The following is a 12637-nucleotide window of genomic DNA, read 5'->3' as shown; positions in this document are numbered from 1 at the left end:
TATTCTCTGAACCTGTTGGAACCGAAAAGCTGCAGGTGCTTCTTTGAAAAATGACATTTCCATCATTTACCTGACAAGGAGAGCTGAAATATCACAGTTATAAACATTCTCCTTGTGTGCCAACTGCTGTTTCCGTGGAAACAGCCTGAGATGCAAAAGGAAGGTAAATGTCCTTAACATAAAATTGCGAGGTTTTTAATATTTTACTAAATATGTATTTAGGTATATCTGACATTTTTGAGATAATTAAAAGGTCCATTTTGATTATTTTATTCATATATGTGTATATATATATCAAATCAAATGTTATTAAACTATTAAATAAGGGGCAACTGGGTGGCTCACTTGGTTGAGCAGCTACCTTCGGCTCAGGTCATGATCTCAGGATCCTGGGATGGAGCCCCAAGTTGGGGCTGCTCAGCGGTGGGTCTGCTTCTCCCTCTCTTCTCCCTCTGTTTCACTCCCCCTGCTCATGCTCTCTCTCTCTCTCTTAGATAAATAAATAAAATCTTTTAAAGAAATTATTAACATTTGCTTTTAGTTTAACTTTAATTTTGCATGATATAAATATAATGTTCTAACTTATAAAATGAATTATACTTATCACAAATATGTTGATTATTGATTAGATATTAATAAATATTGATCAAAATATTAGAGAACATAGGGGAAATGACATAGGTATTATTTTATTTTTTATATTACCTAGTAACAACTAAAACCAAAACAAGTTATTTATTAGTCTATAAGTAAACTAACTTTATTGTGTATTGTTTATCTAGATTATTTTTATGAGGAGAGAATCAAATACATTGTTGGATTTATGTTAATGGAATCTAATATTTTCATCTTCTATTTCTCTGCCAATATACACAAAGTTTGATATAACCAAAAAAGTTATGGTGTCATGTCTAATGCAAAATAGCAGCTAAGTATGGATTAATCTTGATATTTTCTTGTGCTATATAGCATTTAAATTTGTGATATGTGATAAGTCAGTGAAAAACTTTTGCCTTCTTCAACATATCTTCTTATACATGGAATTTATAAAGCAATAACTTTTATAACTTCAGGAGAGTTTAGAGAATAACTTTATAATGCCCTTTAATTGTGTAAGAACCAATGAGATTTAAAATAAACATGGGCTAGACCCTAAGATCATAGCACTGGGTCATATTATTAGAAGATATGTTTTGCTCTGTTATCAATAAGGCATTGTTAAATGTTGCTACTATTGCAGTTACTTGGGAGATAATTTTTTAGTAGCAATGACATTTATTTCAAGAGTTTCCTAAAGCCCAGTGGATTAACTTGAATTTCAAAGATACATAATCATGGACTGGCTAAGCCACTGGTAGAACTTGCCTCATCATCAGTTCCTAGTTAACTTTGTTATAATCCAAAATTATAACAAATATATATATATAGTATATATATATTCTGTATATATATACTATATATATATATAGTATGTAAATATATATATACAGAATGATTAAAAAGCAGATAATAAACATATACACACATAAACATTTTCACTACATTGGGTGATTTTTAGTGGTTATGTTAAACATACAGTTTAAGATATTTAGTGAGTAAAGATTGTGAACTTTATAGCAATGAGTTTTCTTATCCGTCAGGTTATCTATCATTCCACCTAATTCTGAAAGTGCTAGAAGTTAATGTTTCTGTATTAACTTTGATTCTTTTCTTTAGTACATTAACAAGCAATAGCCTGGATCTTAGGCTGAGAAATGTGAATTTGTTGTGGCCATAGCATATAATTCAGCAGCAGGATTAGAAACTCAGTGAGATTCTACATGGAATGTTATATTTGTAAACCAACTTGGGTCTTATTAGGAATAAATGCCCTAAGACTTCTACCTTTTTGCCCTTTTCCATGTTTTAATTAGCTAAGATCTATTTCTTCTTCTCTTCCCCTTTTCTGTACTTTTCCTCCCCATAATAACCCGGTATAATGCTTTGACCCCACTCTGAAAAAATAAAATAATATTACCCATTCTTAGTCTGATTATATTTCATATTATTGATAAAATAAATTATTTATAAACCATAGTGTTGCTGGAAAATATAAATTGCAAGTTTTCATGATCATCCAGTTATTATATATTAAATATATCATGTGGCTCAATCAGTCACAAACTCTTTTTTCTGCCATCCGCCTCCTTCTCTAATCTTACTCTGTATCATAATACAGTAAAACTGGAATGGCTAAATTGTCTAACCCCTTAACCGTGGTTACCTAGCTACCCAGGGATAGAGCTAAAAACTCAAACTCAGTTTTATCTGTTGATAAAATAGCATATGATATTGTATCAAAATTATTTCAGGGTCCATATAATCCAACCCACAGTGCTCTGCTCTTTTCTCCTTAGGACACTGTGATTACTTCCTTTTCCCTCTCATAGTCCTAGTGAAATAGATTTGAATATTATAGCAGAAAATGCACTAAATATTAACCAAAATGATTTAAGTAGATTATTATGTAAATAAGCATGAATAATATGATTTTATAATAAAATTCATATATCATCTCACTTACTCGATAAGGGTCTCCCTGATGCCTTCCATGCTTTTCTCAAGCCCAGCAAGTATCCTTATGGTTGTTGCTTTAAATTCTGCCTCAGACATATTATTTATATCTGTGTTGATTAGATCTCTGGCCATGTTGGGAAAGGTTTCATTCATTGGGATGAATTCCTCCATCTTGGCATTTTGTCTAGGTCTCTGTCTTTCGTGTGTTAGAAAATCCCGCTATGTTTCCTGTCCCTGAGAGTGACGGCTTTATGAAGAAGAGGTCATATAACGTCCAGGGCCTGGGGCTTCAGGAAGTGTCTCTGGTGTGTGCTGCGTGCACTCTGCTGCTGTGTTTTGACTGTTCTATCCCTCAGGTCAGTTATCTGCAGAGGTTCTCCTTGCCTGTAATGGGCAGTGTTTGGACCTTGGCCAGAGTTTGGCAAGTTTTAACTGGGTGAGCTCTGGTCTGCTTGTTAAATGAGACTTAATGCTATTTCCACTAGAACTGAAAATTTGCAGTGACCTAGAGGATAAAAGAATGGAAAATAATGAAGCTGAACAAAAGAGAGAAAGAAGAATTATGAGGGAACTCAGTGACTCCATCAAACATAATAGCATCTGTATTATAGGAGTCCCAGAGAAGAGAGAGAAAAGGGGGAAGAAACAAAGTAGGTGGGGCTCGGTGGGACCAAGCTGGTAGCAGTATAGGGTACAGCGCTGGTTCTCCCAGGCAGTTGTGTGTTTATGCTGAGCAAGAAGATGAAAATGGTGCCTGCTAGCTCCTTTCTGCCTGGCTGGGTTTCCTTGTGATCCTAGCCTTTCTGGGACAGGCTCTAAGCTGAGCAAATAACTCTCCCTCCCATGAGCCTCAGGCATTTTTCAAAAGGCTGCTTCTAAGCTGTGTCTCCTGGCTGTTGGTTGCTCTGTGTCTTTAAGGTGGGGGTTGGGGGGGGGAACTCAGCTTCCTAATGCCCTCCAGGCTCTCCCAGAGTCAAACCTGCTGATTTTTAAAATTCCAGGCTTTTAGTCCTGCTGGTTGTAAGAACTCATGAAATTTGTCCCCTCTCAATTTCAAAGCCAAATGTGACAGGGATTCATCTTCCCCATGGGGGTCTTCCCAATGTGGTAGTCTGTTTCTTGCCCTTCACCACACCCCCAGCTCACTTCCGAATGTGGATGGCCACAGTCCCTTCATTCCTGAATCGTGTCTCAGCCCTTCCTACCTTCCTGGATATAGCCTCTTCTCTACCTTTAGTTGTGGAGTTTGTTCTGCCAGTCTTTGGGTCATTTTCTGGGTAATTCACACTGATGTGGGCATTAGCTTATTGTACCCTAAGATGAGGTGGACTTAGGGTCCTCCCACTCCACCATCTTTCCAGCCTGTATATCTTAATTTTTAGTAATCATCCAGTTTTTTTTTTATTTTTAATTTTTAAAGATTTATTTATTTATTTTAGAGAGAGAGTACACACATGAAAGTGGGGTGGGGTGTGAAGGGAGAAGGAGAGAATCTTAAGCAGACCCCTGCTGAGCATAAAGCCCAAAACAGGGCTCCCATTTCATGACCTTGAGATCATGACCTGAGCTGAAATCAACAGTCGAATGTTTAACTACTATTAGGATTAAACAGAAGGAACAATATTGGAGAAATATAAATATCATTGCTTTCTTGTTAACAGTTGTACTGTTAATTTTAACTGTATTTTATCAGTTAATTGACTAATAAATATTGTTTCTTGTTGTGAATACCTCAGAGAAATGATTTCTTATTAGAAAACTCATAAGCATCCTATCATTTTCTACCAGAAGAGCAATTATTATCTAGCTTAATAGGAATAGAATTGTCTATGTGTTGATTATGACTTACTTGAATGCAATCTGCACGACAGCAGGTATCTGTCAATTTTGTTCATTTGTTACATCTAATGTGCCTATAACAGTGCCTAGTATCTAGGAAGAATTTAATAATTGTTGAATGAATGAAAAACTCTATAGTTTTAAGTTATTCTACTATTCTTTGATAGATGAAGAACATGCTATGAGCTTATTGTGTTTATATATACATATGCTTGTTGCATGTGTAACTTATATGTGCGTACTTTCTTTTCAACTTTGGAAGTGAAAGAGCAAATTATTGAATTAAAAGTGATGATCTAGGAAATTAAATTATAAAAATCAGATTTAAATAGGCCAGGGGAATATTGATATGGGGCATTCTATTGTGAGCCAGTTTAAGTCTTATAAAATAATTCTTTAATGTGATTGAAAATGTGTCTTAATTTTTGCTTGTCTCTAGTTAATGGTAATGATAATAGCATCTAGTTGATGAATCACTATTCTGTAGCATGCAGGGAAATTTCTATTAAATAGCATCTTATAATTATTAGCATATATAAAAAATAATCTAAAAACCCATAGTCCTGAATGGCATTTCCACATATTATATCAGGATATCAGGCCTCATTCCTTATAAATAGCTATTTAAATATTGTGAGAGTCTAATCCATGACAATTTGAGTTTCTATTTGATATTTTGAGTATCATAGATACAAATTGAGACTAACAATAAACTCAGGAATTAAAAATAAATAATATAGAGAGAGTGACTTCAGGCATGATAGTGTGAGGAGCTCCATGAACCCTCTCCCCAGTGAAACTAATGAAAATAATTAAAAATACAAAAAAATTGAAAACCTATGGAAACAGTTTTAAGGACAAACAGCAAATGAAGAGAATCTATTGAAAATCTATGAAAATTCAGTAAGAAAGTTGAATATGTGGTATTTGAACCAAGACCACTTACCCTCTTCTTCAGCTCAACAAGACAGAGACTCTAATCCAGACTAGTGCATATAATAGCACAGAACTTCCTTTCTTCCCAGATCTCAGGTGGAAGTCTTTCTTCCCAGGAAGAGGATGATGTCAGTTTTTCTTTTCTTGCCTCCAGCTATGTGCTGCTGAAGTTAAGTCTTAAATAAGTTCAGTTAAGAGATAATTATAAAAGGGATAGGTATTCTTTTCTTTCACCTAGCCATCACTCATGGAATGAAGGCTCTTCCTTGGGTATGGTCCACTGGGAATACTGGGGCTCTTATCACTCTTGATCTTGCTTGTGAGGCTGTGGTTCCATGCCAGGAGAGATGAACCAAGAGGACCTCAGACCACTGCTCCCCCTCCACCAAGCAGTCCCAGTTCCTAGAGCAGAGGTGACACTCAGAAAAGCTTGTTATTATCACCAGCCCCAGCTCCAGAACCCTGGCTTAGTGATTTTACTGGGGAGGAAAGAATGCCTTAAAAGAGAGAGTGTCTGACCTTTTACAAAAGGGACTGATTTCATTTTCATCAAAGTATGGAGAAGTTTAAGGGTGCTCTCAAGAATAGTAGGACTATGGTGAAAGGCAATTGGGAGGGGTTTAAGAGACAGGCTAAACTGTAAGTCCAGTAGTTTTCAGGATAGAACTGGGGGATATGACACCTGAGAGGAGTCCTCCTGGGTCAAAGCAAATATTAAACATTGTCTTCAGAAACTGTGTCTTCAAAGGAATCAGGATTTGATTGGATTACCTTTTAATTTATGCCAGAAGGCATTGTTGAAATAAGAGAGCAATCAGCCAGAGGTGAGTGGAGCTTAACAGCTGGGCATGGTCAGGGAAAGAGCAAAGGAGTCCTACCAAAATCACTGTCAACCCAGAGTGAACTAGGTTCACTAAAAGGTCATCTCCCAAAGGAAAAATATCAGAGGCTTAACACAGTGTGTGGGGGGTGGGGTAGAGTTGGGTAATACTTCACTAAAATAATTCAACAAGTCACTAAACAAATAAAAAAGCAAACAACATAAAAATCCTGGGAGAGAATGAGAACAGTGCCCATAGTTACTATAATGTATTATCTAAAGTGTCCTGTTCTTAGCAACAATAACAACAACAACAACAGCAACAAAATATGTTACATATAGAAACAAGAAAGTACAACCCATACACTAGATAAAAAGCAGGCAACTGAAACTGCCTGCAAAAGTGACCAGATGTCAGACTTAACAGAAAAATAAAGATTCCATTATGTTTACAGAGCTAAAGGAAACCATGATCAAAGAAAAAAAGGAAGTTACAATGAATATATTTCACTAAATAGAGAATATCAATAAACAGAAATTATAAAAAATGAACCATGTAGAAATGATGAGTTGAAAGTTTAACAATTGAAATAAAAAAATTCAGAGGGGTTCAACAGTAGATTTGAATTCCTAGGAAAAGGAAAAAGTGAACTTGAGATAGTGTAGAGGCCATGCAAGCCAAGAGCAAAAAGAAAAAAAAATGAAGAACCTCAAAGAAATATGATGAAGAAGTAGGCAAACCAAGAAATCCAAGCAGAGTGTGTCAGGAATTGGGAGAGACAGGAGAAGAAAAAATGTTTGAAACTGATGGCTGAAAACTTCCCAATTCTTTTGTAAAATAATAACCTACACATCCATGAAGCTCAACAGATTCCAAGTAGGATAAATGTAAAAAAACGATCCACAACTAGACACATCATAATAAAAGTATTAAAAGTCAAAGACAAGGAACGTAGCTTAAAATCAGTAAGGAGAAAAATAAAAAATCACTTACATGGAAATTTCAATAAGACTAATAGCTGAGTTTTGAACAAAAGAGCAGAAGAGATCAAGAGACAGTGGGATAACATATTCGAAGTGCTAAGGAAGAAAGAACTGTCAAACAAGAATTCTATATCTAGCAAAACTGTATTTTAAAAATGAAAGCTGATCAGTGACTTTCCAAGATGAAGAAAAAAATGAGAGAATTTGTTACTAGAGACCCTGTTTTACAAGAAATACTAAAAGAAGTTTTTCAGGTAGAAAGAAAGTGATCTGATGTGGTAATTCAAATCTACACTAGTAAAAATTACTATGTAGTTATGTAAACCAGTAAGAATGTGTATTTTTTCTCTTCACTGTTTAAAATGCCATTGTATAAAATTATGCATATCATATATAAAAAGGTATATACATGATATATAAAGTATGCAATATGATATATAATGCATCATTATGATATGTATAATTATATATTAGTATTTATATAATATATTTTATATAAATATTTATTGCTGGGCCTATAACACAGAAGTTATATATGTACAACATATTTTCCAATAACAGCACAAAAAGACACGTGTGAGCAAAGCTGTACTGGCCTAAGGAAATGACTACAGATGGTAAATAATAATTATAATGATGTATTGTTGAGTTTGCAGATTAATGCAGTATGCATAATGATAATACCACAATGACAGAGAAATACAATAGAGATATAAAAGTGTAATTTTTATATATAACACTAGAATTAGGGTGATATAAGTTGGAAGCTGATTCAGATAAGTTGAGATGTTATATGATGACTCTTACAGCAGATAGTAAAAAAAAAAACAAAAAAAACAGAACCTCAAGAGTACAGTTGAAATTATTAAAGAAATTAAAATGGTACTTTAGAAAATATTTACTTAATGCAAAAGAAAGCAGTAAAAGGGGACTAGAAGAACAAGACAACATAAGACATATAGAAAACAAAAAGCAAAATGGCAGGTATAATTCCAAATATGTCAGTAATAACGTAAAAGATACAAGTAAAGTGGGAGTAAAAATAAAATACAAAAAGATATTTCAAACAGCAACCAAAACATAGAGTGTTTTGTACCCATACCAGACAAAACGGACTTTAAAACAAGAAATGTTTCTATTGGTAAAGAGGGACATTTTATAATTATAAAAGTGTCAATACATCAGGATGATATAACAAGTATAAGCATATATAGCATCAGAAAGCAAACCAAAAAAAAAAGTGAAGCAAAGACTAAAATAAATGAAGAAAAGTAGACAATTCAATAATATTTTGAGACTTTGGTGCTCCATTTTCAATAATGGTTAGAACGACTAGACTGAAGATCAACAAGGAAATAGAGACACAAAAATGTTATAAACTAAGTAAACCTAACAAACATCAATGGAACATTGATGTATATATGGTCATAAACCAAATATACTTTCTTCTCAATGGTACATGAAATATTCTTCAGGACAGATCATATGCTGGGCCATAAACAAACATCAATAAATTTAAAACTATAGCAATAATACAAAACATTGTCACAAATGGCAAGATCTTGTCTTTTTATGACTGTGTAATATTCCATTGTGTATATATACCACTCTTTTTTATTCATTCATCTATCGATGGATGCTTGGGTTGCTTCCATATCCTGGCTATTGCAAATAAACATAGGGATGCGTATATCTTTTTGAATTAGTGTTTTTGTTTTCTTTCAGTAGTGGAATTATTGGATCATATGGTATTGAAACTATGTAACATTAACTGTCAACTACTCAAAAAAAAGGCAAAAGAAATTGTATAAAAATGTTTCATTTAATCACAGTGGAATGATCAGAAATCAATAGCAGGAGAGAAAGTGAGGAATTCACAAATATGTGTAAATAAAATCACATATTCCCAAATAATGGGTCAAAGAAGAAATCAAAGGGAAATCAGAAAATCTAGAGATGAGTAGAAATGAAGACACAAATTTTATTGGATGCAGCTAAAGCAATGCTTAGAGGAAAATTTAGTTTTAAGTGCCTACATTAAGAAATAAGAAATATCTCGTCAATAACCCATTTATTGAGTAAAGAGTCTGATAGATATCTCTCCAGAGAATGTAAACAAATGTCCAATAAGCACAATAAAAAAATGCTCAGAATCATTAATCATCGAGAAAATGCAAATCAAAGGCACCATGAGATACCACTTCACACCCACTGGACATATATAATCAAAAATAGATATTTCCACATCCTTACCAACACTTGTTCTTTTTTGTGTTTGTTTTTTGTATAATTAATATACAGTGTTATATTAGTTTCAGATGTACAATATAATGATTTGACAATTCTGTACATTATTTAGTGCTCATCAAGATAAGTGTTCTCTTAATCTCCTCTATTTCCTCCATTCTCCCACCCACCTCCCCTCTGGCAACCACCAGTTTGTTCTCTGTATTTAAGATTCTGTATTTTGGTTTTTCTCTTTTTTCCTTTGGTTCATTTGTTTTGCTTAAATTCCATATATGAGTGAAATCATGATATTTGTCTTTCTCTGTCTCATTTCACTTAGCATTATACTCTCTAGGTCTATCCATCTAGGTCCATGGCAAGATTTCATTCTTTTTAATGGCTGAGTAATATTCCAGAGTGTGTGTGTGTGTGTGTGTGTGTGTGTGTGTGTATCACATATTCTTTATCCATTTATCTATGGATGGACACTTGGTTTGCTTCCATATCTTGACTATTGTAAATAATGCTGCAGTAAACATAGGGGTGGATATATCTTTTCAAATTAGTGTTTTGTTTTCTTTGGGTAAATACCTGGTAGTGGAATTACTGTATCATGTGGTAATTCTATTTTAAATTTTTTGATGAACATCCATATTATTTTCCACAATGGCTATACCCATTTACATACCTACCAACAGTTCATGACGGTTCCTTTTTTCTCCACATCCTTGCCAACACTTGTTATTTCTTATCTTTTGATACTAGTTATTCAGTATGGTGTGAGTTGATATCTCATGGTTTTGATTTGCATTTACCTGATGATTAGATGCTGGGCATCTTTTTATGTATCTGTTGGCCATCCATGTCTTCTTTTGAAAAATGTTTAGGTCCTTCTGCCCATTTTTTAATAAGATTGTTACTATTATTTTTTTGGTGTTGAGTTGTATGAGTTATTTATATATTTTGATATTAACTCCTTATCAGATCATTTTCAAATATCCTCTCCATGGTAACTATACTTATTGTGGTGAGCATTGCATGATGTATAGGACATCAAATCATTATTTTGTACACCTGAAACTAAAATAACATTGTATGTTAATCATACTTCAACAAAAAACAATGTCATTGTTAAAAGAATAAGCAGAAAATAAATCTACACTTTCCCATATCATGTGGCAATAAGCATCCATTTCCAAAATGACTCCTCCCTGTACCATGTAGATAGATGGGTAGGAATATTTTATGAAATTGGGGTCATGCTGTACACAATGTTTTACAACCTGACATTTTGTTTATAATATGAGTTGGACATGTTTTGGTGTCAAATGTAGATTGGACCATAGTGGCATATGTCCTGGCTGTAGGCTATATACATATGGCTCTGCTATTTAATCTGGCTCCTGTTCTTAGGTAAATTACCTAAAGAGAAGGAACACCCCTTTGAAGGGCCTATTTCCTTTAAAAGAGTATATTAATTATGTGTCATTTAAAATGTTTGATTAAAAGCACTAACAATGATATTCTCACCAATCTTCTTTGTTACCCAAGTTTATATTACTCTCTGTATTCAAAGAAATTAAGCTGACATAAAACTTTTTTTAAAAATAGATGGGATATAATCATTGTTGCAAGGATGTGGAAAAATCAGGACCCTCAGACTTTTCTGGTGAGAATCTAAAATTGCACAGCTGCTTTCAAAAATAGTTTGCCAGAATGAACAAAAAATTGCACTTGAATGTTAGTAGCAGCATTATTCATAATAGCCAGAAGTTAGAAATAGCCCAAATGCCCATCAACTGATTAATGGATAAAGAAAATATTCCCTACAAGGGAGTATAATTTATCCATAGTGGGAATGAACTTTTGATACATACTAAAACATGGATGAATTTTGAAAAAAAATATACTAATTGAAAGAAACCAGTCACATACACATACTTTTATGATTTCATTCATATCAAATATCCAGAGCACAGAAATATATATAGTATGTATGGAAATGTATATATAATATATGGGAATATATATGGAAACACATATTTATATATGGAAATATATATACTTATATTGTGTATATGGAAATAAAAATACATACATATATATATAGAGAGAGAGAGAGAGAAAGTCGATTAGTGATTGCTTAGGGGGTGGCTGAGTATGGGGATAAGGGAGAATAGCTACAAAGTACAGGCTTTCATTTTGAGATTATGAAAAAGTTTTAAAATTGGTGATGACTGCACCTATTTGTGAATGCAGTAAAACCATTGAATTTTTCATTTTAAATGGATGAATTGTATGTTAAATGAATTCTATCTCAATAAAGCTGTTAAAAGTAAATAAATAATGCGTCAAACTAGTTTTCAAGAAAGTTTATGTCTAGCTTTATGAAATACAATGTTATCTGTTTTCAAATAATTGACTGAATATTCCTTATCTCCATTTCTTGCTAGTGACAAGTATACAGAACTCACAACTATTCCTGGAAGCTGATAGAATTCCAGAGTTCTGTGTACTGCCTAGCCTAAGACATTTGATTTTATGATTAATTTGTCTAACTGATGCCAAAATTTGCTTACTTGACTTATCAGGCTTATCAAATACATCAGAGAAAAAGAATAGACCAAGCTTGTTAAAAGAGGGATTGTAGCTGGCTCATTTATTCTAATCTGTTTCCCTTCTCAAATGACTGAATCATGTGTTCTTTTTTGATTTGTATTATCATGATACAGGTAACCACGGTTCAATAACTTCTCCCAAAATTTTGAAGATTCAGAAAAGAACAAAAGCATGCATCTATAAATTGTTATTGTAGTATTCAACATTAGTATTTTGAATGCTAGTTGTGATGCTCATTATTAAAAATAACTGAAAAGTAAATGATTAGTATCATACAAAATAAGTTATTCATGATAATGACTCTACTTACATCTTCTAATGGTACATTGATCATGGCTCTGTTTAGGTAGCTAACTAGTATATCCCTTGTATATACTTGGAGATGACACCCTACTCTAGGGAATATAATGTGTGGCCTACTGGGGGCCAAGGGCTAATGAGAAAATGATACAGATTAATGCAATGAGAAACAAATAGAGAGTAGTCAGATTTTCTCATGTAAATAAGGAAATGTCAAGACAATGAGGTTGTTAGGAGTAGAGCTAATGTATGAAGGAATTTGAGATATTTGTAAGAATATTAAATTTATGGAGGAGGGGTTCTTGGGTGGCTCAGTTGGTTAAGCGTTCGACTCTTGATTTCAGCTCAGGTCATGAT

This window comes from Eumetopias jubatus, unplaced genomic scaffold (assembly GCF_037043125.1).
Source record: "Eumetopias jubatus isolate StellerSeaLion01/CBP00866 unplaced genomic scaffold, mEumJub1_p1.0 scaffold_7, whole genome shotgun sequence".
Taxonomy (NCBI): domain Eukaryota; kingdom Metazoa; phylum Chordata; class Mammalia; order Carnivora; family Otariidae; genus Eumetopias; species Eumetopias jubatus.
The sequence above is the reverse complement of the archived record's forward strand: the minus strand, read 5'-3'. Positions refer to the sequence as shown.